A 12,317-nucleotide genomic window follows, 5' to 3' on the forward strand; every position below is an offset into this window, starting at 1 on the left:
GAAAAAAGAAGGAAAAACATGTGTACATGTTAGTTTTTGATGAACGAGTAATTGCTATCTAGCTTTCTTGCCTTCTAGTCTCATCTGCCCCTTTTTATGTTAGTGAAGGAGCTATCTCCTTTTTTGCTTTCTCAGTAAAAACCATCAATCTTATCTATCAGAACCTTTCTTCAGAGTCCCAAATTAGCCTCAGTTTTTGCAATAAAAGTTGGCATGAAGACTTTTTTTTTTCCCCAGAACGATATACGCAACTAGAAACAAGGTACCCCGATGTCTACATTTTTCACTCATTAAAGACAATTAATAATCCATTTTGGCTCCCAGAAGCCAAATCTTCCATCAACAATTTCTTCTTCCATTTTTTAAACACTCTTAAAGATACTTGGTGAGCACACTCACTCCAGAATCAGCTGATGCTGACTCTATCTTAATGGGTGTTCTTTGCAGGCTCATTACCTGTTTCTTCCCCCACTCCCCCCCCACCCCCCGCCAGGCTGCTTTGTCAATTTATATAAAGCAGCTGTTTTTCAACCAATTACATTATATTGTTGACTACAGTACCAAGATCAATGCCAGAGACAGGTAGATTTCTGGTGTGTTGGCTCTGCATCCTGACACAGATATGACTTTTTTTTTCTTCTGTTATTTTATCAGCAGCATCTTAAAACCTAGAAGGAATCCGTAGAGACCAACTGATCCATCCCCCTGTCTTCGCACTGTTAAAGGATTATATTTCACGTTTGTATTTGAGGCAATTGAGGCTCAGAGAGGTTAAGGGACTTGCTGAATATGTCTGTTAATAAAAGGCACTATATAGCCCACACCTGCATGCACTCTCATGCATGGTACTGTATGCTGTTCATTATGCCCAGGAAGGACAAAGTAAAAAGGCCTGTTTCATACTGTCTGTAAGTTTCCAATCTTGAAAAATATCCATCATCTACACATGAAACCCAAAATATTATATTCCAGTGAACAAATCTACCAGCTACCTGACCTGACCTGGATTAAATTGTACCAATTTCTTTAAACCTCAAGCTCTGTTTTCATAAAATGAAGCAAATTGTAACTGTTTTCCTAGAGTTCTTTGAGGACTAAATAAGTTAACGTATAGAAATCAGCCTAGCATATATAAACAGTAGCTATTATTATTCATTAAATCCTGGTGAGTTAGATATTTAAATTTCCCCAACAGCTTGAATGAGATATATTTAGGAAAAACAAGATAAGGTACCGCTTTAAACTGCAGGTAATAAACATGAAATACTAACCTAAGGAATAGTAGAGACTAGGTACACAAGCAGCTTCATAAAGGTGTTATATAATACGACATTAACCATTGGTGCGGACAAATAGGAAAGAAGGTTGATGAGAAATAGCTGGCTTCTGAGATTGAGCGTTAGAAATGAGAACTTTACTCTCTTATAATGTCCTTTGCAGTTATGAGCCTAAAGTGACTCCATTAGATAGCAATGCAGTTTTTCTTCCATAAACTAGAAGCAGCCGATTCAAAATCCCTGACTTCTTTAAGGAACAGGTAGGAGGACAGAACTCAGAGAGCTGGATGATGTTGTGCAGCAGGGGCAGAACACAGAGGCACCATGCATGTCCAATTATATATGGTTTAAGACGCGGCTTATGGATAGCAAAGAGGATAAGAACAACAGAATCCTCCGTATGCTAATCATTGTTCCCACTGAAGGCCCCAGAGGCTCAGGGGAGGGGCAACCCGCCGACGCGGAGCCGTTTCTCTTACCTTCTAATGCAGTCTGTCTTGGTGTCTGTGGTGCAGCGGGTTCTTCAGCCTCACCCCCGTGCTCTAGGACTCTCTCAGCGATGTCCTGTTCACGGATAGTCAGCTCTTACTGTGCCAGGACGCCAAGTCAGGAACGACCTCGTCGCCATCTTGATGACGTCACTCTGGCTCTCCCAGCTGCAGGTGATATACACTGAGCGCCTTCGTTTGTTTGAAATGCTGTCTTCATTGGCATTTAAGACACCACACCACCTGGTCATTTTTATTTGTTACCATTCCATCCAGTGGACTGTGGCTGTCCAGTGCTTGTGCAAGTTTACCCAGCTGCTTTCCTTTCAGCCCCTACAAAATAAGTCCTATCCAATGACAAAGTTTTTAAATTTCTTGGTAAATAAGATTCCCTTTATTGGTGGAACTTGGGTATTTCTACCTTCTACTAATGCCAGAACTGAATTATGACAACAATAATTAGATAGAATTTACAAGACTGTGTCTTTACAAGGAGATCGTTAACATTATAGCTCATCATTTTTTTAAGAAGGAAGATTCAGATTGGTTTTCACTTTGTTGGAACTCATTCACCCCTCTGCTAGTTACGCGTCCTGGGCAGAGAGTGGTGAAGTGGAGAGTCTAGGAGGTGCCTGTTGCCAACATTCAGAGTTCTGTCAACCTCTTTTTCATATCAGCTCTTCTGCGTATGGAGGAACAATTCATACTGTTGCTAAAGCTAGAAAAGTGAAGCATCTAGAGATATTGCTTTCCAATAAAGTAATAATGCTCCATTAGCTGTTTTGCTGTTACACGTTTTACCACAGACAACTCTTCTTTAAGCTGCCTTCCCGTATGTGGCCCTGTGATAAATTTTATCAGTGGTCAGCGGGACAGGACTGCAGGCTGGGCAGGAGCACAGTGGCTTTTTATCTAGCTTAGTTCCCTCTGCCATGCCCCCCAACCCAAAGCGGCATTTTCTGGGTATAATTTATGTTGTGGCATTTCTGTCAGTAGATGTGGTGTCAGCAATTTGTGTTCCTAATGGAAGTTGACATGGAAATGAGATACTTAGCCACAGAATAAAATTAAAGATGGGATAAAACTAATAAAAATTGTAATGCAAAGGTGTTTGTGCCTGCTCGTATCTTTAAAAACAAATTTAAATGAGGATTGTCTTTAGCCGGGAAAGCTTGTTTTCCATGTCTAAAATTCTGATATAAGTAATATGAATAGAGTTAAAGCTAAAATTGTGTCAGCACTTATATTAAAAGCTTCTACATTGCAGAGGCCTTATACCACTGGGATAATATTTTACATTAAAATGATATTTAAAGTTTTAGAATCCAGAATGTTTAATAAAATTCTGTGGTGTTTGTACCTTGGGAAAAAGTATGTACATATGATGTATATTTTTGTAAAGTTAAAAAACTCAGCTCAGTGCAAATTTTATTGGAGAAATGATTTTCCTGAATAAATAGTCTTTGTCCCCCATATGGTCTGCCATAATAAGATTTTCAATAATCCCACTGCAGGATAGTGAGAGTATTTAGAAATAGCTGCATATTGCATTAGAAATGAAATAGAAGCATTGTTTAGACTTCTTATCAAAAGGCCCCCGAGATAGCCCAAGCTCTGGAGTTATTTAGACTCTCAACTTCTCCATCCTAAAAAGGGGTTTTACACAAATGGGATCCTTATTCACTCTGAGGGACAGCAGACAGTGGAGGCACAGTTAGTGTTCTTTCATGCATCTACAACCTCTCTGTTCCCATCTCATTCTCTTCCTCCTAGAGAACACATTCCCAAGAAGCCGAGCAGCACATAGACATCATAATCCTCTAGACAGAGTTTCACTACATTATCATAGGAAGCTTCCTGCCATTGAATTAGCAAAAGATTTTATCACTAACATTCCCATGTGTTTCTAAAGTATTTTTTTAAATATCTTAATGGCATTTTCTGCCTTAACTAGAATTTTCTAGTTGATCCATTCATCGAATGGACGGTATCTTTGAATATTTTCTAATATTCTGAGCTGAATGTGAATGATGATTAGATTATGCACAAAGCTGTTCAGAAAGGAGATTTACTTTCGTGAATGATGCCTGTGTTTCTGAAACAATTTTCCTCAAGTCAAACTGGTGAGAAAGACTTGAACTCCATCACTTGAAAAATTTCACCCTTTTCAAATGATTTAAGGACCTGTCCTTAGTAATTTTGATTAAAGGTGAATGTTCTGACACTCGGTCCCTATATCAGAGGTGTATCTACCAGTGTCCTGCTAGGATTCTGAATAGACAGCAGAGCAGCAGACACAGCTTACACATACCAAAATGCCCATATATGTATTCAGCTTTGTAAATATGCCTTTAAAAATACCTCGCCATATTTAGCCACTCCTAAATATGTATTTACACAAGTCTACACACTGTAAGTGTTTACCTGGGAGACAGGAACGGTCTCTCTGGTAAATAATATGGGTTTTATAGCCTTTCATGAAGGAATTTTTTGTTTGCTATGTAAAAAAAATCATCTCCTCTCAGTTATAATTTAATAAAATTTTCCTTTCCCTGTAAATTTACTGCATAGCACTTGAGGTAAAGCCTTGCGATGTTAAAAAAAAAAAAAAAAAAAGACAGCACTGGTGTTAGCTTTGGGTACAGAGTGGCTTTGATTCATTTTGCTAAAGACTACAGAGAGTAGAAAACATGGATATGATTTCTGAAAACCAGACAAATAAAACTAACCTGTCAGATATATTTTAGAGCTAAGGCTATCAAGTAATTACCTATTTTTTCAGGTTAAAAAAAAAAAAAACAGAACCTCTAGGAAGATCCAAATGATTTAAACTACTTTGCCCTGAATTTTCTAGATCACTGCTTAAATTTATACTTTATATTACATGAGTGGATGTAGGTTAAACATTTTTCAACTCATAAGCAAAACTGTGTTAAATCTAAGATATGATCAAATTCTTATAGAAAAGCAGCATTGCCCAGTACACCAGTTCAAGGACAGGAAATTTTCAGTGCATACTCTTATCTTGCAAATACATGGCCTTGAGCAATTGAGTTGATCTGACTTATGATTCTGAATTTGTAAATTAGGTTGTGATCTACCCTAGACCTAATGAATGATGGATCTGTACTCAGATATTAAGTACTGAATATTAATAGCAAAAAAATATCTTTTTTAAAAAGACATTTTTCTTTTTTTTTTTAATTGAAATACAAAGTGAAATAACACATGATGCTTGGAATTAAAGGGATGTCTCGTTACTTGGTAGGTTCTCACAATTTATTCACTATCCTTCTCCCCACATTTGCTCTCCCCTTATTAAGGCTTTTGAAATCACCTAACATTGAGCAACTGACGTTACCTTTTGTGAGCCATTTTAGGGTCCCAGAAATGGATATGGCTTAATTTGGAGTCCTTTACAGATTTCTAAAGGGAGGATCTCTCAGAAGAGATCACTCTCCTCATCAGCTCACTTCCTTCTAGAAAATAAATGTGCAGGATTTCCAGCAGTTTGTCTCTGGAACCACTGAAGATTTTCCTGTCATCAGTGGACTTAGAGACCTACAAGAGAAGAACAAAAGGAGAGAAGCCCCTTATATGAATTCTAAAGACACTTAATAAATTACAGCCTTGCATTTAAAGGAGACTCCTCTTTGTTCTACACGTTTCAAAAATTTTCTCTTTCAGGATCTTTCTGTGTATGGGTGCCTGTGCACAGAATGTATGAGTTTGATTTATGTTGAGGAGGTGGGAAATGTGGGCATTTTGGGCAAGTCCAGATATGGAAACATTGCAGGCTTTTTTCAGGATAGAAACATACAAATTTTTTAATGGGCCCAATTATTTTACCCCCACATAAAATGCCTGTTGAAATTTGTCAGTGCAAAACAGATGCTTACATGCCTTCCTATCTCATCTCTAAATGCAGCTTGGAAGAGATAAAGTTTATATATATAATATACATATTTTTAAAATAGGTGTGAAAATTCAGATGTTTTAAGGTACTTTCCGGTACACGGGCCTCTCACTGTTGTGGCCTCTCCCGTTGTGGAGCACAGGCTCCGGACGCGCAGGCCCAGCAGCCATAGCTCACGGGCCCAGCCGCTCCGCGGCATGTGGGATCTTCCCGGACCGGGGCAAGAACCCGTGTCCCCTGCATCGGCAGGCGGACTCTCAACCACTGCGCCACCAGGGAAGCCCTTAAGGTACTTACTTTTAAGCCTTTTTCTTCCATTTATTCTCAAAATGTTGAAAGATGCATCCTGTTATTAAAGATTAAAACAATCTTTTAAAAATAAAATTATGATTTGTTTTACCTTTGAATGTACTAGAAATTTAAATACAATGATATGCTTGATGAACATAGAACGAGGGGTTTTGCAACTAGGTCACGAATTCAGATGTGATCCAAAGAGTACTGAATACCCTACAGCTGTCTATTATGAGTATCTAAAATGAATGCAACAAATAAATATCTGATTATATTTCCATACAAATTTTATACCTACTCTGCTAATTGAAATGGAGCATAACGTACTATTTGTGTATTCAGTTTACACTTTTGAAAATTATTCTATATCATCTTACATTTTCACAAAAGGAATCATAAATCCACTGTCATGCGAATAATGCCCACACATATGTTCCAAAGGACACAATATATTCCCCACCTTCTGAGTATGAACCGGGAAGATGTAATTCTTTCGGCTCCCTTGTAGATTCTCACATACCTAGGGTCATGGCAGGTGAGAAGGATCACTCGTGTGTACAGCAAATTCATCCTGGCCATGGTGAATGATGTTCCAGGGTACTGCAAGAGCTAACAGATGAGCAAAATCACCGACCCTCTCATTAGAATCTGATTCTGTTAGAAGAAGCACTGCCTTCTGTCTCTTAATATCTCACAGACATTTGGGGAATACGATTTCTATTCATTTACTTCTGACCAGTCACTCTACACCTTATCCCTGCTAAGACTCAGGCACAAGTGTGGAGTGCCAGAAGAAGGACAAACACCTGCTATGCTAAAAATTGCCCCATCTCCTTGCCTGTTTTCCTGGAAACAAAGATGTGCACTTTGACTCTCTTCCCTGAGGGTTCTTTCCTGAAACTGTGACAAGATTTCAGAATTCTCAAGTTTTGCTGGAAACTGAGACCAGCATTTGTTGAGGTGAAGGGAGAGTGTGAAGGGGCCTCAGCTAGAATTAAATCACAAGGCTTCATGTGGCTGCCAAATATAATCTTAGACATACAGTCTTTAAAATTCCTAGGTGGCAGTCCCACTCTAGTCTGTACTGTTGAATCAGTCCTGGATGTGTTGTGCTTAGATCTTAATGCTACCTTGTAAGACTGCACAGCATTCAGGGAAGAGAATATAGCTTCATAGGGGAAATGCAACCATATCCTATAGAGCTCAGCTAAAAACACTGGGACTGCTTAGAAAAAATCAGAGAGAATTTGAAATCCCCTTTAAATATCTCTGCTATGCAGAAGGTGAATTAGGCTTATTCTGTATGGAAGCATCATGGGATAGAGCCTGGCTGAATATATAGAAGTTTCTATGAGTTGCCCTGTCCCAGAAAGGAAGACTCACTGCCTCAACAGAATTTAGGCAGCATCCAGGCACAGGCTAGATGGCCCCTTGGAAATTTGGGTACTGACCTTTCAGCCTCTTTCCAGTACTGAAGTTGTATGTTATGAATCTACAAAACCAAACCACTTGTGGGAGGTCCAAAGGGGCTCATGGGGCAGTTTCAGGATAATGTGAGAGTCAGGCGATATGGTCAGGCCATTCAAGATGGCTGTCCTCTTGCTCTTTGTCATCCCCTTGTTGACCAGCACCTGCTTCACCTACAACCTGCCCCCACCTAGTGCTTGTTCTAATGCTTAGGCCAGAACGCTTCCACCTGCTAGTTTATTAAAGGGAAACATCTGCCCTCGTGATGGTCATTAATCTGATGGGCTGTGCCCCAGCTGCTGGTTTCCTGGTAACTGATGAGCCAACCTGATGTCAATTCCCACTATAAATGGTAGTCTCCTCTTTTCTTGAGTGGTGAAGGTTATTATCATGTCCTGCCTGCTGTCTGCCGTACACGGTTGGGGTGTTGCTCCAGGACCTATTGTTTCAGATGTGTAAGATACCCTATCCGGTAAACCACTGACGTCTCTGTCACTGTCTCCGGGCTCTTTCTTTGCTCTCAAGGCTGGGCAAGCACAGGGCTTGCAGGTCTGTAGGGTACAGCCCAACACATACCAACTAGGCATATCCTTGTTTTGGTCTTTTCTAAGCCCAGGATTTCTTTCAAGGAGGATGAATTCCCTGCAGTGAATGTGACTGTAAAAAGAACATGGGTTCTACAATCAGAGATTCCCTGATTGAGAATCTTGACTCTTCCATTATACTAGCTGTGTACATTGGAGGAAGGCAATGAACCTAAGAATCTCAGTCATAAAACTGAGGATTATTATTCCCATCTCAAAGGGTAGTTGTGAGAATAGAAAATCATCTGTATACTGCCTGGTGTATGTAGTAGGTGTTAATTGCTGCAGGTGCATAATTATATGGTACATAAATATTGTGGCCTAAAAAGCCCACTTCTAGACATCATGGGGGAGGATGCTCATATGGCAATAAGTTCTGAAGGCAGTGAGCTAGGGTGATGTGTGTCAATTACCTACTTCTTAAAAGGCTCATTTTTCCATCAGGAATACATACATTTATGTTAATATGGAAAAGAAAAAAAGATCCTACTGTGGAAATTGTGCTATAAACACCTAAAATGTGGTAAATGAAATAATAATCACAGTGATGAACTTTATCAAAATTTACATGAAATGAATAATGCAAAGGCAGAGGAAATTATTCTCTACTAGCAGCAGAAATCCTCTACACAGCTCCCTCTTAATTTCAAGATTCTTCTAGTGAAGCAGAGTCTGTCTGATTATTAGTACTCTATCTTTTTAAAATCAAATCACCTAAGGATGGAAGCACGGGTCACAAGGACAGTGAGAATTGTCTGCTTTCTTTGCTGAAGAAATAAATTCCCAAACTAAAAGTTTTGATTTTCCAACCAGGAGGGCAATTATTTTCACATATAAATAATTGGCAAGTTTGATCCAATTAAACTGCTGAGCTTATTAACTAGCTATTCTGTAAAATGTAACCCTCAGCTATAATTATTACGTATAATTATCTATGTATTTAATCTACTTTCAGGTATTAAGCCTCTATTTAACATGGCTAGCCCTTTGAAACTGGAATCAAAGACCTTTGATCTGGTCAGTCTTCACCACATGTATGGGGTATTTCTGTCATGAATTTGCACTTTTACCATCCCTTGAAGGACACTAAGAGTAGCACTGGGTTCTTTTCAGTTTTGACAGGAACATGCAATTCACACTGAATTAGTAGTATTAATTAAAATTCCTACTAAAATGATTCTGTATGCCCACGAAAGGATGAGTAGATTTGATGGAACATTCACTCCTAACTTAAATTGGTAACCTTTAATACACAGGTAAGTTAAGCAGTCTTTTCGCTGATTGGGTTCCTTCAGGCAATCTGGCTACAATACATGACTTAATGCCACATCCAAAGATGCCTGACTTTGAACTTGTGATATATAATGGGCAGTCGGGAGCGTGTGTTCCAGGAACACAATTCTCTTGCTCTAGCACAAGCATACTTGCAACACAGGAGAGGGGGCAAGTTATCTGACGGTGAAGGCTCCAGGGACAGCCCCTGGCTTCCTGCCCTACCTTCATGTGGCAGTAATTTCCCTACACAAGAGGCAGAGGGCCTCTCCTTGACACACGGTGTCTGCCTTGCCTCCCACACACAAACCCACAAGAAAGTCTGACCCAGCAAGTATTAAGAAAGAAGTCGTGAGCTGACCACTCAGCAACTCTGGAGCATGAGCCGTAGCCACTGCCATGCTCATGGCAAGAGTTTCACTGCATCCAGTTGGAAGTGGGCATAATAAAATTCCTTTATCAAGAGTCCCAGTGGAGTGTTGGCAGTTGAGCGCATATTCTCCCCTTGGTAGGAACAACTATGGAACAGCATGAAATCTATGCTTTGGCAGCAAGGGAGCTTGGTGCTAACATTTTTCTAAACTGAAACAAGACAGATGATTTGGCCTGATACTTACAAGTTATATGATACATTAAATCACCTCTAAAAATAAAAACAAAAGATTTGAAGAAAGGTGTGAATCTTATGAAAGGAGAAGGATGGTTAGACAAGCTTTTTGCCTGTTAAAAAAAAAGTAATTTTAAAGCGTGTTGAGACGCATGAGTAGAGGAGACTAAAATATAGAATTGTGAACACCTGAGGTGTTGTAGTGTGTTTAGAATTCAAGGACCGAGGGGTCTAGACAAACTCCCTCAATAATCCAGAGAGCATTTATCTGTAATCAATAAAAAAATTCTCTTATCCAGGAATTTATTACAGAGTTCAGTAAATATCAGGCACAGACCATAGGCACTAAACAAACACACATATAAAAAGAGACTGCCCCCACAAAAATCTATTCACAGATATAAGGTATAAACTCTCTGGATAGCAACAGATAAGCACTAAAAACTAGAGAAAACTAGAAAAACTATAGGCATTAAAAAGAAAAATAAATATTCTAGAGAAACATTCAAAAATTTTTTTCAAATTTCTCAGTGTGATACTGGGTCTTCACTCCACCTTGTCAGATTGCTTCATTGGTCAGAGACACTGCCTCAGTTTCCTACAAGGTCAGGATCATTGTTACTTCTCTTCTTCCTAACTATTGACCCAAAGAAGACAGCCTAGAATAACACAATCACAATGCTTCTTCCCTAAGGAATGTTTTGGGATTTCTTTCCTCAGAATATTGTGCTTTCTCAAAGAACCCAGATGAGTGCAGAGGACAGCTTTGCTTGTGGCCACCACTAACCTCAGTGAGCAGATCCAGAGAAAAGAAAGAAGAACAGAGCAAAGCTTCCATTCTCTGAGTTCCCGAGACTTGGTGATAAAGCCACTTCATTATTTGTCATCTAATTCAATTTCAAGCTGTATTTGATTTGAAAAACACAATGCTTATTAGATCAAAAACCTGGAGATGATTCATAAAATACAGGACAAAGATATACAGAGTATGTATGAGCATAGTGCAGAGTGACAAAAATAGAGCATAAAACATGTATATCTTTTCCCTAATATGCTCAAGATTTTAAAAGTAAAATGAAGAACCTGTCCATGAGGCTGAAATTGAACCACTCAAACCAGGCTCAATGTTTATAAATGAGGAAGAGCCAAACCAATAATAATATTGTGGCATTGATTCTTTATGGTCTCAGTCACACCCACCTCATCACTTAATATATTTTTTCTCCTAAAATGTGTTCAATCCTTTTTGACGGCTTGGCTCAGAGCGTAGATAGTGGAGCCAAACCATATCCCTTTGGTTGGTCTTAAGCTTGGCTGGACTTTCAATGACTTCCACACATTAAGAGCCCACTCTCACAAAAGGCTTAATATAATAATGAAGCCACCTACCTAACAAGTAATAAGAATCAGCATTTCCCGATTAGTCCTGTGAGCCAGGCACTGTGCATGGAGCCTTACCACAGTGTGTTGCTTAACCCTCACAAGATGCTGAGGTAGGTAGCATTAGCCCCATTTAACAGGTAAGGGACTTGAGGCCGGGAGGTTAAGACTTTGCCAAGGTCACAGAGTTCGCAAAAGGTGGGACCTTGATTCCATCCATTACATTCAAATTGCTGCAGGTTCACAGGCTGTTGTTCCGCTCTACTTTGAGGCAAATTTCCTGACAAATTAGTATTGCCACTTCTGGAAATTTGGAAAGCTTCACATTGCTGCATCATGTGAAGACTGGCCAGCATTTCCTGGGGAGTCTGGGAAATAAACTGCTCACCTTCAGTTAGTACAGAGGTCTAATGTTCACAAACATGCAATCAATTACTAACACCCCTCCCTCTGCCACCAGCACCTCCATCAGCAGCAAGAAAAAATTAGGATGGCTGCACACCCACACTGCCGATTATTTTTTGTGATTAGTGCTTTTTTAATTTCTTTTTTAATGCAGTCAATGGAGTATGAGGTCTCCTGTATGCAAATACTGGGGGAGGGGTTACACACTGTGTGAGTTACCTCGGGCCAAACCCAAAATAGCCCTGGTTCTCCCATCCCTGAACTTCAAAGCCAGACCCTTCTCCTTGCTGCCGCCACTGCCGCTGCCGCCGCTGCAGTGACTCTGCAGTGGTCACAGGCCGCGCAGCCTGGGTGGTCCCCCCAACCCAAGCATTCCCCAAGCCGAGCTGCGGAGCAACCACATGCGTCGTTCTGGGGTGGGGAAGGCAGGGGAGAAAAAGACAGAGCTGATAAATACACTCTGCCTCCCCCCGCACCTCCCCCCTGGGGAAGGTCAACTATATACAAGCCGACTGTGCTCACACAAGGCAAAGCTTTTCCACAGTACAGCACTGTCCCTCACTCCCGGGATGTTGCTTCCTGACTACCGTGCGGCGACACGGGAGGCCACGTGGCACTCATTGGTGG

This window comes from Hyperoodon ampullatus (genome assembly GCF_949752795.1).
Source record: "Hyperoodon ampullatus genome assembly, chromosome: 4".
Lineage (NCBI taxonomy): Eukaryota > Metazoa > Chordata > Mammalia > Artiodactyla > Ziphiidae > Hyperoodon > Hyperoodon ampullatus.